Raw genomic sequence first — 26,687 nt, forward strand, 5'->3', positions numbered from 1 at the left:
TTTGTTTTCTACTGGTACTGAACCTTGTACTTAAGTTTGGGTTTTCTCCTTCTCTGGTTTATCTATAATTTCTTTTCCTTTTTCTTTTTCTTTTTTTTTTTTTTTTGAGACGGAGTCTAGTTCTGTCGCCCAGGCTGGAGTGCAGTGGCGCGATCTCGGCTCACTGCAAGCTCCACCTCCCGGGTTCACGCCATTCTCCTGGCTCAGCCTCCCGAGTAACTGGGACTACAGGCGCCCACCACCGCGCCCGGCTAATTTTTTTTTTTTTTGTATTTTTAGTAGAGACGGGATTTCACTGTGATCTCGATCTCCTGACCTCGTGATCCGCCCGCCTCGGCCTCCCAAAGTGCTGGGATTACAGGCGTGAGCCACCGCGCCCGGCTTCTTTTCCTTTTTCTGAGACGAAGTCTCGCTCTGTTGCCTGGGCTGGAGTACAATGGCACGATCGCAGCTCACTGCATCCTCCGCCTGCTGGGTTCATGCAATTCTCCTGCCTCAGCCTCCCAAGTAACTGGGATTATAGGTTAACACCACCTCACCTGGTTAATTTTTTGTATTTTTAGTAGAGATAGGGTTTCACTATGTTGGCCAGACTGGTCTTGAACTCCTGACCTCGTCATCTGCCCACTTCAGCCTCCCAAAGTGCTGGGATTACAGGCGTAAGCCACCGCACCTGGCCGGTTTATAATTTTCTACATTCTGTTTGTAATTTCAATAGCTACTTCAAGTTGTTTGTGAAAAAACTAGGAAAATGAGTGGTAAATATGCTTATGATGACTATCTGATTCCTAGTCCCTTGCCCTCACTTCAGGCAAAAGTTAAAATTTATACACCTGGCCAGGCACAGTGACTCACACCTGTAATCCCAGCACTTTGGGAGGCCGAAGCAGGCAGATCAACTTGAGGCCAGGAGTTTGAGACCAGCCTGGCCAACATGATGAAACCCCGTCTCTACTAAAAATACAAAAATGAGCCAGGCATGGTGTGTGTACCTGTAATCCCAGCTACTTGGGAGGCTGAGGCACGAGAATTGCTTGAGCCTGGGAGGCAGAGGTTGCAGTGAGCTGAGATTGTGCCACTGCATTCCAGCCTGGTGACAAAGCAAGACTCTTCTCAAAAAAAAAAAAAAAAAAAAAAAAACTTACACACCCTTCTTTGCTGATAAGAATATATCTTGTTTATGAGTTCTCCAGCATTTTACATAAGATAAATAGAGTTAAAACAATGAATTGTCTTTTAATGTTATTGCAACTCTACAGTATGTCATTCTCTTAACTTTGCTTTTTTTTTTTTTTTTTTTTTCCTGAGGGAGATGGATAGGTAAAGTAACGGTTGACAAGCATAAGTGGGAAGCTTCAAGTCCCAGGTTCTCCCATCAAATCATTTTCTCACAATCTCGCTCAGTATTCTCTTCTAGTAGGCCAGAATTTGAAGGATTAGCTCTCTATATATCTAATCTAAATCCTACTCCTTGTTTTAAACTCTTTTTGATTTCAAATATTAATGATCTGGTAATATTCACTAGTGTATCTATTTCCACGTACTTTCTTTAACTGAAGGTACATGGAAGATTCTAAAGCAGGATTCATTGTTCTCTTAATACATCTTTTATATTTGTTAAGCTGAAGGCAGAAAGGTAACTGAGTGCTATGACTATTCTTAGGCATTGTCATCAACACCAATGTGTCTATGATTTAATATTTTAATACTGTACTTATCTTGAAAATTGGACAGTAAAGGTGCTTTGTAAATGTAAGGTAAACATTTCAAATATACTATAATTTTTGTAGTTGTATATTTGTATTTTTTCATTGCTTAATATACCCAGAACCAAAACAAACAACAACAAAACAAACAAACAAAAAACCACACAAAAATAGCCTAGGCTATTTCCTACTTCAGTTTTCATTTACTTGGCTATTTTGTGCCAGGCACAGAGGGGATACAGAGATGGAAGATACAGTTTCTGATCTAAAGGAGCTAACAGTCTAGAACTGCACTGTCCAGTATGGTAGCCTCTAGTCACATGTGGCCATTTTAATTTAAATTAAAAATCCAGTTTCTCAGTCACACTAGCCACATTTCAAGAAGTTAATAGTGGGCAGGCACTGTGGCTCACACCTGTAATCCCAGCACTTTGAGAAGCCGAGGCCATAGGGTTGCTTAATCCCTGGAGTTTGAGACAAGCTTGCCAAAATAGTGAGACCCCCTGTCTGCAAAAGTAAATAAATAAATAAATAATAGTGGGGCACAGTAGTGTGTGCCTCTAGTCTAAGCTACTTGGAAGGTTGAAGTGGGAGACTCGCTTGAGCCCAGAAATTTGAGGCTGCAGTGAGCCGAGATCGCACCATCGCCCTCCAGCTCAACCAACAGAAGGAGACCCCATCTCAAAAAAAAAAAAAGAAAAAAAATTGTCAATAGCTACTATATTGGACAGTGCATATACACAACATTTCTATTACTGAAGAAAGTACTTTTGGATTGTGTTGGTCTAAAAGTCGTATGAAAATCAGACACGCAAAGTAGGGCAAGGCAATTTCAAACAGAAAGATCTTGTGTGAAGTATGCATACGAATGACTTGGGGGGCATGTTGATTCCTACTGCCAGATATTCTCATTTAAGGGGTACCAGGAGAGCCTGTTTTTTAAAAAAATACCCCAGGTGATTCTGATGCATAAGGTGTGTGGACTACACAGAAAAATCATGTAGGGTAAGTGGCAATCGCCTACCAGAATGATTCTGAACTTCCCACTTAAATGGCATCTGGTGCTTGAGCCAATCTAATTTTGACTTAGCCAGATAAGAGTGCTGTGAGTACATATGTACCTCAAGTGTTGTGGAGCATTTTGTACTCTTTTAGGTATCTAAAGATTATAAGTGTCTTTGTCATGTACATTTTGAATACTTAAAAAGGATATGTTTCAGTCAGGATAGGCTAGGTTATGCAACAGTAAAAACCCCAAAAACATCAATGTATTTTTCCAAAAGGGAAAAAGAGAACTCTAGAGGATCTCACACTAACAATAGTCCAGAAAAGACAGACATCACTTCTCACAATTCATGTCAGAACTCAACACAGAACCAACCCTAATGAAGCCAGAACGTGCAGTCCTACCATGTGTTCAAAAGAGAAACAGAACCAAATAAGGGTGAGCAGCACCCATGATTACCACAGTGATGGTAAAGGAAATAATGGTGATTGTGCTGCAAGACAGATGAGACCTCCAGACACATATAGTGGTGGTGAATGGCAGAGATGTGTAGGACTAGGATGAGTTTTAGAGAAATTCTTGGCTGAGAGAAAGAAGCCAAGATGAAATGACGAAGAACTGAAGGTTGAGTTAGAGTGTTCTGTAGACAAACACCCTTGACTACCTCTCTCTTTAAAAGAAAAGCTTGGCCGGGCGCGGTGGCTCAAGCCTGTAATCCCAGCACTTTGGGAGGCCGAGGCGGGTGGATCACGAGGTCAGGAGATCAAGACTATCCTGGCTAACATGGTGAAACCCCGTCTCTACTAAAAATACAAAAAACTAGCCGGGCGTGGTAGCGGGCGCCTGTAGTCCCAGCTACTTGGGAGGCTGAGGCGGGAGAATGGCGTGAACCCGGGAGGCGGAGCTTGCAGTGAGCTGAGATCATGCCACTGCACTCCAGCCTGGGAGACACAGCGAGACTCCGTCTCAAAAAAAAAAAAAAAAAAAAAAAAAAAAAAAGAAAAGCTTGATCCTGAAAGGGATCTTAATCCAAGGTTTTGGGTTTTGTTTTGTTTTTTTTGTTTTTGTTTTTTGTTTTTTGTTTTTTGAGACAGGGTCTCGCTGTGTCACCCAGGTCAGAGTGCAGTAGTGCAATCACAGCTCCCTGCAACCTCAACCCTCTGGGCTCAAGCAATCCTCCTGCCTCAGCCTCCCAAGTAGCTGGGACTGCAGGCATGCACCGCTGTGCCCGGCTAATTTCTTTTAAATTATTATTTGTAGAGATGAAGTCTCATTCTGTTGCCCAGGCTCGTCTGGAACTCCTGGGCTCCTGCCTCTGCCTCCCAAAGTGCTGAGATGATAGGCATGAGCCACCATGCCCAGCCTGAAGCTCTGGCTTCTTGAAAGGGTGATGTAAAAGATTATGATATAGGCAAAGGGGCACATCTGTAAGCTGACAGTACTATGTCAGAGAAGTGTCAAAGAGCCAGCAGTCTCAGAAGAGTCCTACTTCTGTCTAATCTGGGGAGAAGAATGTTCAGTCCATTGCCACCTGAAGGGCCCCAGGCAGTAGACCCTGGTGTAGAGGGAGAAAAGTAGCTCTAGGAGAAGCCATTTAATTCCACTGATAGCAGGAGTCAGCTATTCTGGGTTTTGATGTTTTTGTCTGTTTGCTTGTTTCTTTTGGTCTTGACTTACTTTCTTCAAGCTATTGAATGCCCCTATGTATGACTATGATTCTTCTAATGTCTGCATACATCAGTGTGTGTATCTAAACTGTATAACTCATAAATATTCAGTGACTCACCTTGTAAAAGATTTCACTCTCTTGCTGTAATGAAGCAAAATCATGTGAACACTAATTTTGGTCAGTGAAATGTAAATGAAACTAATGTGTACTAGTTCTAGCTGAAGCTTCTATGCTCTCTGTTCCTCTACCAAGATGCCCAACAGTGTTCCAGAAAAAAAACTGTGCCATTGATTGTAGCTGAGACCCTCAGTGGCTTGTGTAGTGTGAGGAGAAATAAATCCTTGTTGTTGTAAGCCACTGATTTGGGAGATCATTGTTACTGTAGCATAACCTAGCCCATACTAACCAATATTATGTGGATTCTGTCACCATCTGTGCAGATTACACCATTGAGATCCATCAGGCAATCGTGAATTAGAATGAAAAATAAAGGAGAAGTGTATGTTCCAAAAGACTGTTTTATAATGATAAAAAGCTAAATGAAGAAGATATAATTGAGCCAGGCACAGTGGCTCACGCCTGTAATCCCAGCACTTTGGAAGGCCAAGGTGGGCAGATCACCTGAGCTCAGGAGTTGGAGACCAGCCTGGCCAACATGGAGAAACCTCGTCTCTACTAAAAATACAAAAATTAGCCAGGCATGGTGGCACGTGCCTGTAATCCCAGCTACTTGGGAGGCTTAGGCTGGAGAATTGCTTGAACCCAGGAGGTAGAGGTTTTGGTGAGCCAAGATCGCGCTATTGCACTCCAGCCTGGGCAACAACAGTGAAAATGCAACTCAAAAAAAAAATAAAAAATAAAGATAATTGTTATAACTCTCTGTACATCAAGCAGCTTAGTAGCAAACTACATAAGGCAAATCCTTTTTAAAAATACAAGGAGATTTTCATAAAACTATAATTTTATTAGGAGGCTTTAATACGTGTTTCTAAACTTTGATGTACCAAATGACTAATAATAATAACAGGGCTATGGAGGATTTTAATTAAACCCTCAACGAGCCTGATATAATAGTTTTAAATAGAACTTAGTATCCTATAATAGAAAATACCACTATTCTTGTCCAAGGAACATTCACAAAAATCAATCATATGCTTGTTCACAAAGTAAATTTTAAAACAGTAAACTTCAAAAAGAAGAAATGATGCAGTGTATGTTCTCTAGTCACAATGAAATTAGAATTAATATTAAAAGATTGCAAAATAAAAATTATCTTCTTGAGATAGAAGAAATATAAACTGCCATTACTTTCTTTTAACTTTTAGGTTTGGGGGTACATGTGAAAGTTTGTTACATCGGTAAACTTGTCTCAAAGGGGTTTGTTGTACAGATTATTTCATCACCCGGTTATTAAGCCCAACACCCAGTAGTTATCTTTTCTGATCCTATTTTTTTAATTATAGAAGAATGGCAATGGACACTTTATATATAAAAAGCTGTCTTGTGTAACCAAAACAATTCTCAGAGGGAAAAAATAATAAATGAACTTTTGAGACCAGGCATGGTGGCTCATGCCTGTAATCCCAGCACTTTGGGAGGCCAAGGCTGGTGGATCACCTGAGGTCAGGAGTTAGAGACCAGCCTGGCCAACATGGTGAAACCCTGTCTCTACTAGAAATACAAAAAAAAAAAAAAAATCAGCCAGCCTGGTGGTACATGCCTGTATCCCAGCTATTTGAGAGGCTAAGGCACGAGAATCATTTGAACTCGGGAGGCAGAGGTTGCAGTCAGCCAAGATCATGCCACTGCACTCCAGCCTGGGCAACAGAGGGAGACTCCATTAAATATATATATATATGTACTTTTGATATTTTTAAAAAATTGTAAAGAAATGAATTAATCATTCCACTTAGAAAAAAGAAGGGAGGCCGGACGCAGTGGCTCACGCCTGTAATCCCAGCACTTTGGGAGGCCAAGGAGGGCAGTCACCTGAGCTCAGGAGTTCAAGACCAGCCTGGACAACATGGTGAAACCCCGTCTCTACTAAAAATACAAAAAATTAGCCAGGCATGGTGGTGCATTCCTGTAACCCAGCTACTCAGAAGGCTGAGGCAGGAGAATCGCTTGAACCCGGGAGGCAGAGGTTGCAGTGAGCCGAGATCGCGCCACTGTACTCCAGCCTGGGTGACAGAGTGAGACTTTGTCTCAAAAAAGAAAAAAAAAAAAAAAGGGAAACTGAGAAACTGGGGATGGAGGTGGATATAGAAGTGTACCGGTTAGTTATGGCTACAAAAATGCTGCATAATAAACACACACAATCTCACTGGCATACAGCGATAAGCATTTATTTCTTGCTCATGCAGATCAGCTAAGATCACTGTGCTTCAGACTGTGGAATACTCTCTGGAGTCCAGGTGGGAAGGGCAGTGGCTCACTGGAGCATGGTTTTCTCATGGTGACAGCAGCAGCATAAGAACACAAGCCTGCCACAGAAACATGTCGGGTCTCTGCCCAGGTCACATCTGCTAACATCCTCAGATCCTACCACTCTCCTTCTCACTCACTCCGCTGTAATAGATTTGGCCTCTTTGCTCTTCCCTCTGCCCAGAGTGCCCTCCCCTCTGCCCAGAGTGCCCTCCCCTAGCATATTCATTCCCATTGGTTAACTACCTCACTTCAGGTTTCAGCGTCAATAGCTTTTGTCAGTGAGGTCTTTTTCCGAGCAACCTGTATAAAATAGCAACTTTACCTGTATTCCATCTTTCTCCATAGCAGCAACTATCAACATGCAACTTACATCTACATACATACATGTATACTTGCTTATTATTTATTGGCTTCTCCACTAGAATGTAAGCTCTGGGAGTTTAGCATTTTGATTTGCTCACTGCTGTTTCCCCAGCACCTTTAGCAGTAACTGGCAAATAGTAGAACCTATATACAAACGTATTAAATGAATAAGTGAGAAACCATTTCATACCAATCAGATTGTAAAAAAGTAAAGTTTGATCCCTCCTGTTGTTAAGTTTGTGGAGCAACTTAACTCTTCAACACCGCTAGTAGACATGTATACTACGATAGTACAATCAGTGTTTCAGAGACTGCTCATTTACTTCCAGTATCAATTCTCCCTTTCTCCCTTAGTAATAGAATCCACTATTTTTTGTAGAGCATTCAACCACCCAGAATAAAGATGACACATCCCAGTCTCTCTTGCAGCTAGGTGTGATCAGGTGACTAAGTGCTGGCCAACAGTATATACTTGGAAGTCTTTCTTCTCCTCTTCTCCCTTCTTGCTGGCTGGAATGTGTATGTAATGAGTGAAGTTTGAACGTCCATACTGCACTGTAAGATGAAGGCCACATGCTAACAATGGTGGAGTAGCAAGAGAGAAGTCTCCTGGATCCCTGATGATTTTGTGAAGCCACCACTCCACCCTTGCACTGCCTAGCTCTGGATTTATTTTATGTAAGTGATAAATGTTTTGCTATTTTTAAACCCACTGTTATTTTGGACTTAGTATCACTTGCAACTACACCTAATCTTAATAGATAAATCACTTTGGAGAATAATTTGATGTATCTAATGAAGTTGAAGATGGCATGTGCCAGGACCCAGAAATTTCAATCCTAGGTATAACTCCTAGAAATAGTTCTCCCAGCAGGGCACGGTGGCTCACATCTGTAAACCCAACACTTTGGGAGGCCAAGGCAGGCGGATCACCTGAGGTCAGGAGTTCGAGACCAGCCTGACCAACATGGAGAAACCCATCTCTACTAAAAATACAAAATTAGCCAGGTGTGGTGGTGCATGCCTGTAATATCACCTACTCGGGAGACTGAGGCCACAGAATTGCTTGAACCCAGAAAGTGGAGGTTGTGGGGTGAGCCGAAGATTGCGCCATTGCACTCCAGCCTGGGTGACAAGAGTGAAACTCCTTCTCAAAAAAAAAAAAGAAAGAAAAAAGAAATAGTTCTCCCTTATCTATTGATGGAGACATGTACAAGCATATTCATAGTAGTGTTGCTTCTAATAAGAAAAATATAAAAGGCCAGGTGCGGTGACTCACGCCTGTTGGGAGGCCAAGGCAGGCGGATTTCCTGAGGTCAGAAATTCGAGACCAGTCTGGCCAACATGGTGAAACCCCATCTCTACTAAAGATACAAAAATCAACCAGGCGTGGTGGTGGTTGCCTGTAATCCCAGCTACTCGGGAGGCTGAGGCTGGAGAATCGCTTGAGCCCGGGGGACAGAGGTTGCAGTGAGCTGAGATCGTGCCACTGCACTCCAGCCTGGCCGACAGCATGAGACTCTGTCTTGAAAAAAAAAAAAGAAAAAGAAAAAAAAAGGAAAGTCTTTAATATCTAGAAACAGAAGAATGGATAAATAGTGGTATTTACAAAATAAAACAGTATACAACAGGGGATATGAATTAACTAGCATATATATATCAACACAGATTAACCTCAATATAATGTTGAGTTTTAAGAAGCAAGCTGTACATTATATTTTTGCATATGTTTTTTAAAAAGCAAAAGAATATTATATATTTGCTAAGACGAGAACACTCTTCATCTTGCTCCTAACCAAAAGTGATCCTCTTGGCTGGGCGCTGTGGCTCACACCTGTTATCCTAGCTCTTCGGGAGGCTGAGGTGGGCTGATCGCCTGAGTCCGGGAGTTTGAGATCAGCCTGGGCAATATGGTGAAACCCCACCTTTACTAAAAATACAAAACATTAGCCATATATGGTGGCATGTGCCTGTACTCCCAAATACTTGGGAAGGTGAGGTGGGAATTTGGGAAGTCAAGGCTTCCCTGAATTTGGGAAGTCAAGGCTGCAGTGAGCAGAGATTATGCCACTGCACTCCAGCCTGGGCAACGAGAGTAAGACCCTGTCTCAAAAAATGAAACAAAAGTGTTCCTCTTACTCATTTTATTTTCCCCCATTTATAATTGTTTCCTTAAATTTTTTTTTTTTTTTTTTTTTTTTTTTTTTTTGAGACAGGATCTCACTCTGTTGCTCAGACTGGAGTGCAGTGGCACGATCTCAGCTCACATCAACCTCCACCTCCGAGACTCAAGCAATTCTCCTGCCTCAGTCTCCCGAATAGCTGGGATTACAGGCATGGACCCCTACCACCCGGCTAATTTGTATATTTTTAGTAGAGACAGGGTTTCACCATGTTGGCCAGGCTGATCTTGAACTCCTGACCTCAAATGATCCACCCGCCTCAACCTCCCAAAGTGCTGGGATTACAGGCGTGAGCCACCGCACCTGGTCAACCTTTTGTTTTTAATTGAAGTCTAACATATATACAGTAAAGTGTACAAATAATCATTATGCAGCTTCTTGGATTCTCACAAAGCAAGCCCAGGCCAAGAAATAGAACATTGCCAGCACCCCAGATAGCTCATTATTACTATTATTATTATTTTATTATTATTATTATTTTATTTTTATTTTTACTTGTTGAGACAGGGTCTTGCTATGTCACCCAGGCTGGAGTGCATTGATGTGATCATGGCTCACTGCAGGCTTAACCTTTCAGGCCCAAGTAATCCTCCCATCGCGGCCTCCCAAGTAGCTAGGACCACTGGCATACACCACCAAGCCCAGCTAATTTTTTAATTTTTTTGTAGAGATGAGGTCTCACGATGTTGCCCAGGCTGGTCTCCAACTCCTGGGCTCAAGGGATTCTCCTGCCTCGGCCTTGCAAAGTGCTGAGATCACAGCCATGAACCACACTGCACCTGGCCTTACCAGGTAGCCCCTGTGATACTGAAGAAAAGGATTTTGTTCAGTCGCTAGAGGAGAGTCATTCTGTTTGTGTCTCCTGCCAGATGAAAATCAAGAAGCATCTATCCCTAATTGTAACTAACAACCATCCTCAAACCAAGAGGAATACCAGCTGTAGGATGAAAAAAACAATACTGGAGTTCAGAGTAAAGAGATAGAAAGAGCCTGACACCTTTTGATGACATTATTATTTGAACTGTGTCAACCAAAACTGAAATGAACTTTCCCTCTGTACCCCAATTACATGCGCTTTTAATTTCTTCATTATTAAATCTGATTGAATTTATTTTTCTGTTTCTTGCAACCAAAAGCATTCAATCTGATACAAATCGGTTAAAATCTATCATTATTTTATTTCATTGATTTATGTCAGAACTTGAAATAGCTAACATGTCTTTCTTTTAAATTTTATTCAAAATTCACCAAGCCAGATATTCTTTTCTTTCCTTTGATGACTATTATTAGAGAAATAATAATAGATAATGCTGTTTATTACATGCCTGAAACTATTCTAAGCATTTTTACATCTATTAACTCATTTCACGTCTTCAACAATCCCATGAGATATAGAATATTATGGTGATTACACCATTATACAGATGAGGTTTAACCCCAGCCCATTTCCAGAAAGGAAAATGTGAGAATACTCTAGTACATTACAGTACAGTAGCCACTAGCCACCAACTGTGGCTATTGAGCACTTGAAATGTGGTCTAAGTATAGTGCTGTATGCACCAGATTTCAAAGAGTTTGTATAAACAAAAGAGTATAAAATATCTCATTAATAAGTATATCATAATGACTATCCATTGAATATGTGTGTGTGTGTGTGTGTGTGTATATATATATAATTTTTTTTTTTGAGACGGAGTCTCGCTCTATTGCCCGGGTTTGAGTGCAGTGGTGTGATCTTGGCTCACTACAACCTCTGACTCCCAGGCTCATACGATTCTCCTGCCTCAGCCTCCCGAGTAACTGGGACTACAGGAGTGCACCAGCACACCCAGCTAATGTTTGTATTTTTAGTACAGATGGGGTTTCACCATGTTGACCTTGAATGTTGGTCTTGAACTCCTGACCTCAGTGATCCACCCACCTCAGCCTCCCAAAGTGCTGGGATTACAGGTGTAAGCCACCATGCCTGACCTGTTAAAAATATTTATGATATATTCTGTTAAAGCATATTAAATTAATTTTACTTTTTTTCTTTTAAGAGACAGGGTGTCATCAGGCCTCCCAGTTGAAGTTTATTGGCACAATCATAGCTCACTGCAGCCTTGACCTCCTGGGCTCCAGTGATCCTCCCACCTCAGTCTTCGAAGTAGCTGGTGCTTCAGGTGTGCACCACCACTCCTGGATAATTTTTTTTAATATTATGTAGAGATAAGGTCTTGCTATGTTGCCTATGCTGGGCACAAACTCTTGACCTCAAGTGATCCTCTCACCCTGGCCTCTCAGAGTGCTGGGATTACAGGCAGGAGCCACCATGCTTGGTCTACTTGTTTCTTTTTATATTTTTATGTGACTCCTAGAAAAGATGTTTAATTCTCTACATGTGGCTTGTGTTGCCTTTCTATTGGACCGCGCTACTCCAGTGTGGTGGTTCTCACAGTGTGGTCCTGGACCAGCGGCATCAGCATCACTTAGGAACTTGTTGGAAATGCAAGTTCCTGCTAAATCAGAAACTCTCAATCAAAGATCTTCTGAATCATGCCTGCTGAATCGGAAACTCTTGGGGTGAGGCCCAGGAATCTGTGTTTTAACAAGCCCTTCCTGTGATTTTTTTTTTTCTTCTAACAACTGTGAGATATAAGTTGCTTGTTTAAAATGTGCAGTTTGGGCCGGGGGCGGTGGCTCACGCCTGTAATCGCAGCACTTTGGGAGGCCGAGGCGGGTGGATCACGAGGTCAGGAGATCGAGACCATCCTGGCTAACACGGTGAAACCCCGTCTCTACTAAAAAATACAAAAAATTAGCTGGGCGTGGTGGCGGGCGCCTGTAGTCCCAGCTACTCGGGAGGCTGAGGCAGGAGAATGGCGTGAACCCGGAGGCGGAGCTTGCAGTGAGCGGAGATCGCGCCACTGCACTCCAACCTGGGCGACAGAGCCAGATTCCACCTCAAAAAAAAAAAAAAAAAAAACAGTTTAGTGGTTTTTAGTATTTCAGAGAGTTGTGCAATCATCACCACAAAAAGCAATCTCATTCCTGCTGTCAGTATTCCTCATCCCCCATACCACCATCCCCATCCCCAGGCAACACCTAATCTGCTTTCTGTCTCTACAGATTTGCCTATTCTAGACATTTCATAGAAACGGAATCATACACCATGCAGTCCTTTGTGGCACCTTTCACTAAGCATAATGTTTTCCTCTGTAAATTATTATACGCTAAAGTCTGAGAACTGCTGTCCTAGGGTAGAAATGGAAAGGAAGTAGAGAGAGTGTGAAAAACTAAGAGTATGAAAAAAGAGGAATGCCCCTGATCATGAGATAGAGAAAATGAATGACACCAGAAGGACATTAACAGCAAAAGGTGAAAGGCAGTTTTTTCCATGTGGGAAAATAAGCTACCAGCCTTGTTCCCAAAGTCCAGGAAGACTGACACTGAGGCCAAATATAATTATATATTATATTTATGTTTTGCTCTGCCTATATTATAGCTTTAATCTTTTTATCGCCTTAAATAATGATCAAACAGATGATAGTTAAAGCCATGACAGTAGGTGAAACTGTCCAAGGAGGAAGATATTACAGAAAAGGAAAGGCTACTGCTGAGGAGAGAATATTGGAGGAATGTCTTCTATTCCTATGCTGCAGTTTTCAAAATGGTTCATGCCCACTTTCTCCCTTGAATCTAGCCGTAACCCTGTTAGGAAGTAAAGTGAGTATCACTATCTGGACTCCATAGTTAAGACGTGATTCCTCACATGGATATAATTTGCTCAGGGTGTCATGTTGAGTGATTGAGTCGAGGTTTCTTCTCCACTCAGTATTTCTCATCTGTATTTAAAGGGAAGAGGAAGAAATGGAGACAGAAGGGCCGGTCAGGAAGGTGGGAGTAGAACTAGGTGGGTATAGTTTCATGGAAGCAAAGGGAGGAGTGTTTCAAGGAAGGCCATCTTATTTGCTCCCTTGAATTAAAAAAAAAAAATCTTTTAATGAACAGAGTGTGTTCTTTACTGAGTAAAGAGGTATCAACGTGAACAACCCGGGGAGAACATGCTTTGTCTTGGTTCTAACCTACAAAGTGTTCCTCTTGGCACTGTTTTTCCATTTATCGTAGTTTCCTTAAAAAAACAAAACAAAACAAAACAAACCCAACTTTTGTTTTTAGTTGAAGTCTAACAGACATAGAATGAGTACACAAATAATAATATAGCTTATTGGATTTTCACAATCCAGGTCAAGAAATAGAACGTTACCAGCAGTCCAGAAAACCCCTATTCTCTCTCTTCCAGTTACTATCTTTCTCTCTTCCCCAAATACAGCTGTTTTCCTGACTTCTAATATAATGGATTATTCTGAGAAGAGGGCATGCCAGAGTGGATGGTCTATGTATGGCCAGAAAGCCTATCCGTTGACTGTGTCCCATAGAAATGCCTGTAAGACATTCCATTTACCAAAACAATAAAGAGTGCCAGTGATGGCACTGGTGTCACTGGATACTCAGTGGTCGCTCTGTACTCTGTAGAGCTGATGGCAAAACATGCTGTTGCAGAACTGAGCTGCTTGACAGTAATGGGGATGAAAGGTCTTGTAATAATAGAGGGCAGAGACTTAGCCTTCAGAAACAAGGTGGGCGCAATTATCGTAATGAGCAGCGAGGTCAGAGTGGCAGTGGTGAGGAGACGAGGATCATCTGAAGAGAGCTATGGAGAAGATTAATAGAATATGGACTCCCTAGGGGAAAGTAGATGGGCAGCAAACAAAAGTATTGCTCAATCTGTGAACCTGTGAATTATGTCAAGTAAAACAAATGTATTACTCAATCTATACAATCAAAATAAATCAAGGATAGATAATGAAAAAATGAAAAGGCTAGTGCCATTGACCCAATATTTTAAAAAATCACAACCTCTTGCCCAGTTCCCAAGCGTGAGCCTGTTTTCAGACCCAGAATCTACTGACTGAGTGAGAGGCCAGGTTAACAGAAAGAATGACCCTGCAACACCATAGAAGTCATATCAGTCACGACTTCCCCCAGTCATTCCCCAGAGGAACTACAGTCATTTACTAGGGTAGCCATACATTGGTGAAAGAGGAATACCCAATATTTTGAAGGCTGTTGGACACAAGGCTCAAGTTGTCATTGATACCTGGGAACCCGAAGCATCATCATGGCCCCTTGGGGCTTAGGGGAGTCAGATAATGAATGGAGTCCTGGCCCAGGGCCAGTTCACATACCTAGCCAGTGTTCATTTCACTCATCTCCTGCTATATAATTGACAGAACACCTACATTGTTCTGTAGGGGTACACTCTATTGTTGGTTGTGGTGAGCTTTCCAGATCCCTGTTTCAGGACCAAGATACCCATTCCTGCAACTACTGGAAGTGCTGCCTGCTGATAGCTTATAACTGAGTCTTTCCCCAGGAATTTTCCTTGGTGGAAGGGATCTGCCTCATCCAAGGTTAGATTCCCTTGTTCGAATCTAATGACTGGTTAGCATAGGGGTACACAGGCCAAGGATGGGCCCCTTGCCTCAAACTGCAGTCTCTCGAAAAGGCCATTGGAATTGGCTGAGACCTCTGTTGCAACTGCATTACAGTTAAATCTCTCCTTCTGTTCAAGTGTCCTTCCTTCCTTCTTCCTTCCTTCCTTCCTTCCTTCCTTCCTTCCTTCCTTCCTCCCTCCCTCCCTCCCTCCCTTCCTCCCTCCCTTCCCCCCCCCTCCCTTCCCCCCTCCCTTCCCTTCCCCCTCCCTTCCCTTCCCTTCCCTTCCCTTCCCTTTTCTTTCTTTTTTTAGACAGAGTCTTGCTCTGTCGCCCAGGCTGGAGTGCAGTGGCGTGATCTCGGCTCACTACAAGCTCCGCCTCCCGGGTTCATGCCATTCTCCTGCCTCAGCCTCCCGAGTGACTGGGACTGCAGGTACCCGCCACCACGCCCGGCTAATTTTTTGTATTTTTAGTAGAGACGGGGTTTCACCGTGTTCGCCAGGATGGTCTCGATCTCCTGACCTCGTGATCCGCCTGCCTCGGCCTCCCAAAGTGCTGGGATTACAGGCGTGAGCCCAATTGTGCTTTCTTTATTTCCTTACAGGTGTTGTTCCTGAAAGCACTCCCCCATAAAACATCTGCATGCAAGTCTCCATCTTGAAGCCTGTTTCCTGGGAACCTGCCTATAGCATTGTCCTTTGCCTATTTCTCTGCAGTGTGACCTTTGTTTTATTTTAATTAAATTAATTAATTAATTAATTTTTATTTTGAGATAGGGTCTCACTCTGTCACCCAGGCTGGGTGCAGTGGCATGATATCGGCTCACTGCAACCTGCACCTCCCAAGTTCAAGCTATTCTCGTGCCTTAGCCTTCCGAGTAGCTGAGACTACAGGCGTGTGCCACCACTCCAGCTAATTTTGTATTTTTAGTAGAGACAGGGTTTCGCCATGTTGGCCAGGTGGGTCTCGAACTCTTGGACTAAGTGATCCACCTGCCTCGGCCTCCCAAAGTGCTGGGATTACAGGCATGAGCTGCCATGCCCAGCCTGCCTTGTTTTAAATCTTTGTTGTACACAGATTATGTGAAGATCTGTTCCTGAACTTTCTATTCTGTCCTTTTGATCTATTTGTCAATACCACCCTGCCTTAATTATTGTAATGTCATGGTAAGTTTTGATATCTGGCAGAGAAAGTTATCCAATTTGCTTGATCAGTTCCAATTTGCAGATCAGATGTGATCCAATTTGCTTTGATCAGACCAAAAGGACTATTTTGGTCCTTTGCATTTCCATATACATTTTAGAATCAGCTTGTTAATTTCCATAAAAATCTTTCTGTAAGTTTGATTGGAATTTCATTCAGTCTAAAGATAGATTTGTGGAGAATTTACTTGTTGTTAACTTCCAACTTATAAAAATGATATGTCCTTCCATTTCTTTAGGTCTTTAATTTCTGTCATTACAGTTTTACAGTTCTGTAGTTTATAGAGGTCTTGCATATCTTGTTAGATTTATTCCTGGGTATTTGACATTTAGATGCTGTTTTAAATGAATTTTTTTTTTTGAGTCAGAGTCTTGCTGTGTTGCCCAGGATGGAGTGCAGTGGTGCGATCTTGGCTCACTGCAACCTCCACCTCCCGGGTTCAAGCGATTCTTCTGCTTCAGCCTCCGAGGTAGCTGGGATTACAGGCAAGTGCCACCACGCCCAGCTAATTTTTGTATTTTTAGCAGAGATAGGGTTTCACCATGTTGGCCAGGCTGGTCTTGAACTCCTGACCTCAAGTGAGAAGGCAGTCTCACCTTGGCCTCCCAAAGTGCTGGGATTACAGGCATGAGCCACCATGCCTGGCCATGAAATTATTTTTTAATTTTTTATTTTGAGAGGGAGTCTTGCTCTGTTGCCCAGGCTGGAGTGCAGTGGTGTGATCTTGGCTCACTGCAACCTTCACCTCCTGAGTTCAAGTGATTCTGTCTTAGCCTCCTTTGTAGCTGGGATTACAGGCACGCACCACCATGCCCAGCTAACTTCTGTATTTTTAGTAGAGATGGGGTTTCACCATGTTGGCCAGGCTGGTCTTGAACTCCTGACTTCAGGTGATCCGCCCACCTCGGCCTCCCAAAGTGCTGGGATTACAGGCGTAAGCCACCATGCCCGGCCAGAAATTATTTTTAAAATGTTCTTGTCTAATCATTTATCACTGTTTTATTGAAATGCAATAGATTTTTGACTGGGGCAGTGGCTCATGCCTGTAATCTCAGCACTTTGAGACGCCAAGGTGGATGGACCACCTGAAGTCAGGAGTTCGAGACCAGCCTGGTGAACATGGCAAAACTCCATTTCTACTAAAAATACAAAAATTAGCCAAGCATGGTGGCACGCACCTGTAGTCCCAGCTACTTGGGAGGCTGAGGCAGGAGAATCGCTTGAACCTGGGAGGCAGTGACTACAGTAAGCCAAGATCGCGCCATTGCATTCCAGCCTAGGCAACAGAGTGAGACTCCATCTCAAGAAAATAAAAGAAAAAAAAGAAGAAGAAATGCAATAGACTTTTATATATTGAATCTATATCCAGAAATCTTGCTAAATTGACTTATTCATTCCTCACCCTCTGGTCTCCAGTCTATTAACAAGCATCACCATATTGCGGTAGATCTCTGGAAGCAGATTCCGGAAATCTTATTGAACAAGGACAGCAGGTAGAAATGAAATGCTGAGAATGTGGGAGAATATGTTTACAATGGAACAAAGTTTCCATGGGTATACTGGGAGGAACATACAGGAAATGGAGGGAAAACAGAGTGAGGAGTATGTTTCTTAACTTTAAAGCAATGCATAGAAGAGGGGCTATCAAGAATAGACTTCAGCTGGAGACAGTGGTACACACCTGTAGTCCCAGCTACTCGGGAGGCTGAGGCAGAGAATTGTTTAAAGCCAGGCTTTGTGCACTGTGATTGCACCTGTGAATAGCCACTGCACTCCAGCTGGGGCAACCTAGCAAGACTGTCTCATTGAAAAAAAAAAATAGGGATTTCATTTATGCCATTTTTGGAAAGGGAATTGGGACTAACCAAAGGACACATCTTAATTATGTTGGGTGGGTCTGCAGGTGAAAGGATGAGGGATATCAGGAAGGGCTGTTGAATAGATGATTTTACAGTGAGTTTGTAGAGTAGAACCCACAAATCCATAGAACATGTTGATACTTAGTGCAGTTTTTCTCAGTGTGGTCCATAACGAGCATCAGCATTTCCTGCGAACTTGTTAGAAATGCAGATTCTAGGGCCGATCCCAGATCCACGGAATCAGAGTGGGGCCCAGACACCTGTATTTAGGCACACCCTCCAGGGGATTCTGATGCATGCCAGATTTAGAGAACTGTCCCTTTAGGAGTGAATGCCTCAAACTAGTCCTTCAGGTGCTATAACTTGCCACTAACAGTCCCATGAAGAGTCCTAAATAGGGTAGTTAGTATTGCTTTTAAACTTACTTTATTCTTGTTTATATTTTGCTTTGCCGTTGTGTCTTAGTTTTATGCAGTTTGCTTCCATAGATTATAATATTCTCAGTATAGAATCCACGTCTCATACTTGCAGCTGTCTGGCTCTATAAGAACATTTCATGTCATTGTGTGCTCTCGATCATGCTGTGCATACCCCACTAAGTCCTTTGTCCTATTATTCACATGACAGGATATTTTAAAATGTTTTCTCCCTGCATTTCTGTGTCACACAAGGCCTATCCCCATTCAGGCAGCTAGACCATGAGTCCAAAGATGTTACCAAAGGGAAAAAAAACAGGGCTTTGACTTACAAAAATCTAAACTTTCACGCTCTGAGTTGTAGGGAGGGGAGTCAGGAGGGAGAGCCCCTAGATCCAGTGAGTCCCTGTGAAGAGATGCTACTTTCCTCTGCACCTGTGGTTTAAGATAAAGAGAAATCATGGAGTCCTGAGACTTAGGTGTCTGGGGATCTAAAAGGAGGGGGTGGTCAGGAGCAGTGGCTCACGACTGTAATCCCAGCACTCTCAAAGGCTAAGGTGGGAGGATCGCTTGAGCCCAGGAGGTCAGGACCAACCTGGGCAACATAGTGAAACCCCGTCTCTACAAAAAAATTTAAAAAATTAACTGAGTATGGTGGCACATACTTTAGTCCCAGCTACTTGGGAGGCTGGGGTGGAAGGATCACTTGAGCCCAGGAGTTTGAGGCTGCAGTCAGCTGAGATGATGCCACTGCACTCCAACCCTGGGTGACAGAGCGAGACTCTATCTCTAAAAATAAATAAATAAATAAAAATCAAAGAAGAGGGGCCTCGTATTTGACTTCCCAAGTAGAACCCTTGGAACTCAGCAAGATCCCTGAGAAGAAATGGCTGTGAAATGTGTCTATTAAGCAGTACCTTTTATAAATCGCATAGAGTTAGTTTCCCATGGTCTTGTTTGATGTTAGAGCAACCGATTCAGTGCTCTGTGGGTAAACGTAGAGAAGAAATCTAAGTTCCAAAGATTTCTCTGTATGCTGACATAGCATGGAAATAGCAGAATCAAATAGCAAGGGAGACTTGCAGTAGCCTCAACAATAAGAATGAATGATGGTATAATAACAGTCTACATAGACTTACAACAAAGGACCAAATGGGATATTTGACATTTTAGCAAATGCCCACAGAAGGGGTCACCTATGGAAGACTAGATGCTCAGTCCCCTCCAACCTTCTAGACATTACAGGAATTTAAGACTTTACCCAGGCCGGGCATGGTGGCTCATGTCTATAATCCCAGCACTTTGGGAGGCCGAGGCGGGTGGATCACCTGAGGTTAAGAGTTCAAGACCAGCCTGGCCAACATGGTGAAACCCCTTCTCTACCAAAAATACAAAAATTAGCCACGCATGGTGACACGCCCCTGTAATCCCAGTTACTGGGAGGCTGAGGTAGAATTGCTTGAACCCAGGAGGTGGAAGCTGCAGTGAGCCGAGATTGCACCACTACACTCCAGCAACCTGGGCAACAGAGCAAGACCCTGTCTCAAAAAAAAAAAAAAGAAAGAAAAAAAAAAAAAAGACTTTACCCCAGAGAAAAGCAGCAGGAAAAATCCTGAATTTCTTGAGATTCAATTTCTAACCTCTCAAAAAATGGGGGGTGGGGGCTTTAAAATTAGAATAAAATAGAGAAAAAACTCCACTTGTTACATTCCTGTGTTTGTGGATTATATACATAAACCCTTACTTTTTTTTAATAACAAGAGTTTTACTATATTTAAAGAGTGGGAGAAAAAAATCATATTTTGGAGATAAATGTACTTCACTGTTAATACTAGTGACTTTAAAAAGGAGTCTACACCACAGTGCTTCTCAAACCTTATTGTGCACACAGATCACCTGAGGATTCTTTGAAAATACAGATTCTGATTCAGAGGTCTAAGATGAAGCCCAAAATTCTTAATTTTTCTCTAGCTCCCAGGTGATGCCAGTGCTGCCGGTACATGGCCACCCTTGGAGTAGCGAGGCTATTCAAAATACTGATGACTATACTGTGCTGGTTTTCAACGTGCACTGGCTATATTTTCTTAAATAAACACAGGGCGGTACTTGTGCTAAATTAGATCGTAGGTTTATGGTACAATTTTAGACTACAGTTTTAAAATACACAATGAATATTAGCAACAAAGAAAGTTCCTTCAGAATCGGCTAAGAGAAGGCAGTGTAGATAAAAATAATGCTAACTTCCTTCATGGGCTTTTACTTACCTGTGTCAACTTAAAAAAAAAACAAACGGGCCGGGCGCGGTGGCTCACACCTGTAATTCCAGCACTTTGGGAGGCCATGGCGGGCAGATCACAGATCAGGAGATCGAGACCATCCTGGTTAACACGGTGAAACCCCGTCTCTACTAAAAATACAAAAATTAGCTGGGCATGGTGGCGGGCGCCTGTAGTCCCAGCTACTCGGGAAGCTGAGGCAGGAGAATGGCGTGAACCCAGGAGGCGGAGCTTGCAGTGAACCGAGATCACGCCACTGCACCCCAGCCTGGGCGACAGACCGAGACTCCATTTCAAACAAACAAAAAGAACAAAACAAAACTAAACATTATCCTTAAATGATTAAAGAAATTTTGCATGTCACTAAATGGAACTTGATCATTTGGAATTACAAGTCATTTTAATCATACAGAGTTTTGAGTGACTTAACATATAAAAGTATCTTCTAAGGCCTGGTGCAGTGGCTCACACCTGTAATCCTAGCACTTTGGGAGGCTGAGGCAGGTGGATCACCTGAAGTCAGCAGTTCGAGACCAGCCTGGCCAACATGGGGAAACCCCGTCTCTAGTAAAAATACAAAAATTAACTGGGTGTGGTGGTGCACACCTGTAGTTCCTGCTACTCAGGAGGCCGAGGCAGGAGAGTCACTTGAACCCAGGAGTCAGAGGCTGCAGTGAGCCGAGATCACACCACTGCACTCCAGCCTGACAACAGAGCGAAACTCTGTCTCAAAAAAAAAAAAAAAAAAAAAAAAAGGATCTTCTAATCTTTAATATGTTACCATCCTGAATAGAAGTTTGGGTAGCAGACATGTTTGTTAAAATACCTTATTTTACTCAAAAGGTAAAAAAGTAAATGTTAGCAAATTAAGCAATATCGCTTAATTATTCCATATCATAAAAGTGACACCTGTTCATTTTAGAGAATTTGGAAAATACAGAAAAATATAATGCAGGAAATAAAATCATTGGTAATCCCAGCAGCCAGCAATAATCAAAATTTGGCATATTTCCTTCTAGTCATTTCTACATGTGTCTTTTTTAACAAAAGCATAATGTACATAAGCTTGCTTTTTCTACTTAATATCTCCTGAGCATTTATCTACATCTTTTTTTACATTTTAATTTTAATTTTTATTTTTATTTATTTTTTTGAGACGGAATCTCGCTCTGTCGCCTAGGCTGGAGTGCAGTGGTGATCTCGGCTCACTGCAAGCTCCACCTCCCGGGTTCACGCCATTCTCCTGCCTCAGCCTCCCAAGTAGGTGGGACTACAGGCGCCCGCCGCCACCCCCAGCTAATTTTTTGCATTTTTAGTAGAGACGGGGTTTCACCTTGTTAGCCAGGATGGTCTCGATCTCCTGACCTCTTGATCTGCCCACCTCAGCCTCCCAAAGTGCTGGGATTACTGGCGTGAGCCAACTCACCCGGCCTTCTCTACATCTTTAAGCATTCTTTAAAGACACAATTTAGTGGTGTTAAAGTAGAATAGATAATATTCTATCATTGTGGGTACTATAAAAGTTAATGATTTCCCCAGTTTTGGACATTTGTTTATTTTTTGCTATTATGAAAAACGATACAAGCAATAAATTGTATATAATTTAAAAACTAAACTCTCTGATTATTTTCTAGCATACAGAATTCCCAGAATATCACAGTATTTCCAGATAAGATGTGAACATTTTAAGTCTTTATAAAATAACTCTTGAAACCTATTGTAAAATTGAAGTGGTTTGGATGAAGTCTATACAAGTGCCTATTTCATTACAACTACAGCAATCCTAGGTACTGGCATTAACCAATCTTCTGTAATATTTTCTTATATATATATATTTTTAGAGACAGAGTCTTCCTCTGTCACCCAGACCATAGTGCAGTGGCTATCATAGCTCACTGCAGCCTTGACCTCCTGGGCTCAAGCAGTCCTCCCACCTCGGCTCCCAAGTAGCTCAGACCACAGATGCACCCCGCCACACTCGGCTAATTGTATTATGTTTTCTAGAGATGGGGGCCTCCCTGTTTCCCAGGCTGGTCTTGAACTTCTGAACTCAAGCGATCCACCCACCTTGGCCTCCCAAAGTGTTGCGATTACAGGCATGAGCCACCACACTCAGGCTTTGCTAATACTGATGGGACTCAAATTGACGCATTTACCGTAAAAATTCTCTTAACCAATTTCCACTTAACCTGTTATTGGATTAACAACACTCACCATTTCCTCAATAAAGAACTGATGCTCTGACAGGCTGAGTAACTATAACGAATTGGCCACTTTCTGCATTTCTACTTCCTCAGATGAGTTACTTGTCAAGTCAATTGTGTCTATTGCCAACATGCTCAATCCAATCATCCTTGTAATTTTGAATATATAATTTAATGAAATATTGTATAAAGTAATAAAATATGAGTTCATGTAAAAAGAAAATGAGTTTATGTAAAATATGAGTTTTTGTAAAACAAAGTTATATAAAAGAAGAGCACTCAAAGGCAAACAGCTAAAATAAATTCCTGAATTAGAGGCAGGAAAAAAGCATCTGTAAATAAGGAGGAAAGCATAAAATTAGGAATTCTGTACTCAGATTTCCTTATAAATGCTTTAAGTTCACACTCTAAGGAAACGTGAATTGGAAATCTTAGACCAGTGGTTCTCGACAGAGCAGTACTGACCCCTAGGGGTTACTCTGGAGACTTGTGGGACATTTTTGGTTGGGTTTCACTACCACTATTTATGTAGTGGATGGTGAGCAGGGATGTTAGACACCCTGTAATGACCTGTATAACTTTGGAAAGTCCCACTGAGTGTTCATATAGGTAAAAAGCCTACTTTTCCCCTCAAGGAGGTGGAGCATAACTCCCCAGCCAGTGTGGGCTTTACATAATGAGTGTCTTCCGTGTCACTACCACTGCCAGGTGATTAAGGTTAACATCGAAAGATCCAGTGACATGTCGTGTTGATAGTATGTCCCCTTAAGGTGATAAGAGCAATTTGTCTCTGTGGTATTCCTCCAAAAACAAGAATCCCAGTTTTATCGTGGTAAAAAAAAAAAATCAGAAAATCCCAATTGAAAAACTTTTTACAAAATACCTAGTTAGTACTCCTCAAAGCTGTCAAAGTCATCAAAAACAAGGAAAGTCTGAAAAACTGTCACAGTCTGGAGTAGACCAAGGATACATGATGACTAAATGGAATGTGGTGTCCTGGATGGCATCCTGTAAGGAAAAAGCAGGTAAAAATGAAGGAAATCAGAATAAGTGTGGACTTGAGTTAATAATATCAATGTAGGTTCATTAATTGTGATAAATGTCCCATACTAACGGAAGATTTCTAACAGGGGAAACTAGGTATGCAGTATATGTGAATTCTGCACTATTTTTGCAACATTTCTGTAAATCTAAAACTATTCTAAAATTAAAAAAAAATTAAAGCCTGCTTTTTATTATCTGAACTTAGAACTTGTATCTTATTTGCATTTATAATTTTAATATTTTCTAGGGACAAAACTATTTTATAAACAAAAAAGTTACTCTTTTATTCAAAACTTTAGCAAGAATTCATCACCATTTTGGAAAATATTTCCAAGAGTAACATCATGTTTTTGAGTCATCAGTAAAATGCACTGGTATATGTATTTAAAGTTGTAAAATTATAGCTCTTCATGAATCATAAATTCAGTCTGTCTTTATTTAAAATATCAAAGAGTGTCAACAATACTCTTTGATGTTTTTCTTCTTCCATATGTAAGGGCAAGCACCTGACTACTCCACTGTCTTCCAGTCTAAGAGGATGTGGGCCCTGACATACTAAAATGCACAATTTTATTGCAACCTGATTATATTTCTCCTTCGTATTACCATAAAGGTATTGACTGATCTTTCTTGATATCGTGCCAATAAGTAGGTTATATCATGTGAATGTCATTTCAGGATAGTGGATGTGATATTACGTTACAATGTTATTATAAACAGGGTCAGCTAAATCTAATATGGTTGAGAACCACAATCTTAGACCTAAGTTTTGAGGGCAAGAAATGTTTCATTTCTTATCGCACTCTGCACCTAATATCTAATTCTCAATATCTAATTTGACTCTGGGTGCAGTTTCTGTTTACACCTACCCAGAAGCCCCTATTTGCTCCTCCATTCTGGCAGTCTCAATTCTGATTCACTGTCCATCCACCAACTTGGGTAAATATGATCCATCTAAGTCAGAGTGTTCCCACCCCCTTGACCAGTGATTATACAGGCAAGTGACCCAGTACTGGTTAAGATATGATGGGAATTTTGCTGAGGAGCTTGGGGAAAGGTTTTTCACTCCTTATCAAAGTCATACGAGCAATAAAAGGATATTTTCTTTCGCTGGACATTTCTATTAGTCCGTTCTCACGCTGCTATAAGGACATACCCGAGACTGGATAATTTATAAAGGAAAGAGGTTTAATTGACTCAGTTCTGCAGGGCTGGGAAGGTTTCAGGAAACTTATAATCATGGCAGAAGGGGAAACAACACATTATTCTTCACAGGGTGGCAGGAAGGAATAGGGGGAAGCCACTTATCAAACCATTAGATCCCATGAGAACTTACTATCAGGAGAATAGCATGGGGGAAACCATGCCCATGATTTAATTACCTCCCACCGGGTCAAACCATCAGATCACATGAGAACTTACTATCACAAGAATAGCATGGGGGAAACCATGCCCATGATTCAATTACCTCCCACCAGGTCAAACCATCAGATCACATGAGAACTTACCATCACAAGAATAGCATGGGGGAAACCACACCCATGATTCAATGACCTCCCACTGGGTCCTTCCAAAGACGTCGGGATTCTGGGAACTTCAATTAAAGATGTTTGGGTGGGAACACAGCCAAACCCTACCAACATTGTTGGTCTACACAATACCTAGAATCATGGTAGGCATCTTTGATCGTACTATTGGTCCAGTGAGAAAAAATGCTAAAAATGACAGGATGGGAAAGATGGAAAGAATCTGGGGTTCTTATTATCTCTGAACCCCCTACCAACCCATTTTATTTTTTTTTTTTTTTTGAGACAAAGTTTCACTCTTGTTGCCCAGGCTGGAGTACAATGGTGTGACCTCAGCTCACCTCCCGGGTTCAAATGATTCTCCTGCCTCAGCCTCCCAAGTAGCTGGGATTACAAGTGCCCACCACCATGCCCGGCTAATTTTGTATTTCTAGTAGAGACCGGGTTTCATCTTGTTGGTCAGGCTGGTCTCGAACTCCTGACCTCAAGTGATCCACCTGCCTCAGCCTCCCAAAGTGCTGGGACTGCAGGCGTAAGCCACCACGCCTGGCCGACCAATCCATTTTAGAATCTCTTAAGTGCTTGCTATATCAGAGCTGGCTTTTTTTCTTATTGCCAATAGCAAGCATCCTTTACCGATATAACACTCTTCATAATCAGTTGTATGGCTGAGATTTGTATATACTGTACTATGGACTGAATGTTTGTGTCCTGTGGCTCCCTCCCATATGTTTAAGCCTAACACTCAGTGTGATGGTATTTGAAGGTGGGGCCTTTGGGAGGTAATGTCATGAGGGTAGAACCCTCATGAATGGAATTCTTGCCCTTTTAAGAGATGGTTTATCTTGGATGTGTGAGAACACAGGGAGAAGGTGTCTGTCTACAAGTCAGGAGGTGGGTCCTCATCAGACACTGGATCTGCTGGTGCCTTGATCTTGGGACTTCCCAGCCTCCAGAACTGTGAGGCATAACTGTTTGTAGTTTAAGCCACCCAGTCTACAGTATTTTTATTAAAACTGCCTCAACTAAGACACACTCTATGCAATCCTGGTCAAAATACTGTGTAGAAAAGCCACAAGTGATTCCCTTTCAACCATCTGTTCTTCATTCAAACCACCTGTATTATAACAGTTCTAGCCTTAGCTATGTAGGGCTCATAGCAGACTGACTGGTTTTACATTGACCATGATCACGGAAAATAAGAAAGCTTACTTCTTGTGACCTACTTTGTACTTTCATACAACTTCTCGGGTAAGTGAATTTGGAAGTGAATTGCTCTTTTCCCTAACAAGGCGTAGTGTTACCACACACAGTCGTCCCTCGGTGTA

The 26,687-nt window shown here is 42.0% G+C and overlaps 1 protein-coding gene across 1 annotated transcript in view; it reads right to left on the reverse strand.

The window, feature by feature from the left end:
- Positions 1 to 26,687, reverse strand: part of BTBD9 (BTB domain containing 9) — an 820,757-nt gene that overhangs the window by 487,844 nt on the left and 306,226 nt on the right. The window lies entirely within an intron of this gene.

This window comes from Macaca thibetana, chromosome 4 (genome assembly GCF_024542745.1).
Source record: "Macaca thibetana thibetana isolate TM-01 chromosome 4, ASM2454274v1, whole genome shotgun sequence".
NCBI classification, from domain to species: domain Eukaryota; kingdom Metazoa; phylum Chordata; class Mammalia; order Primates; family Cercopithecidae; genus Macaca; species Macaca thibetana.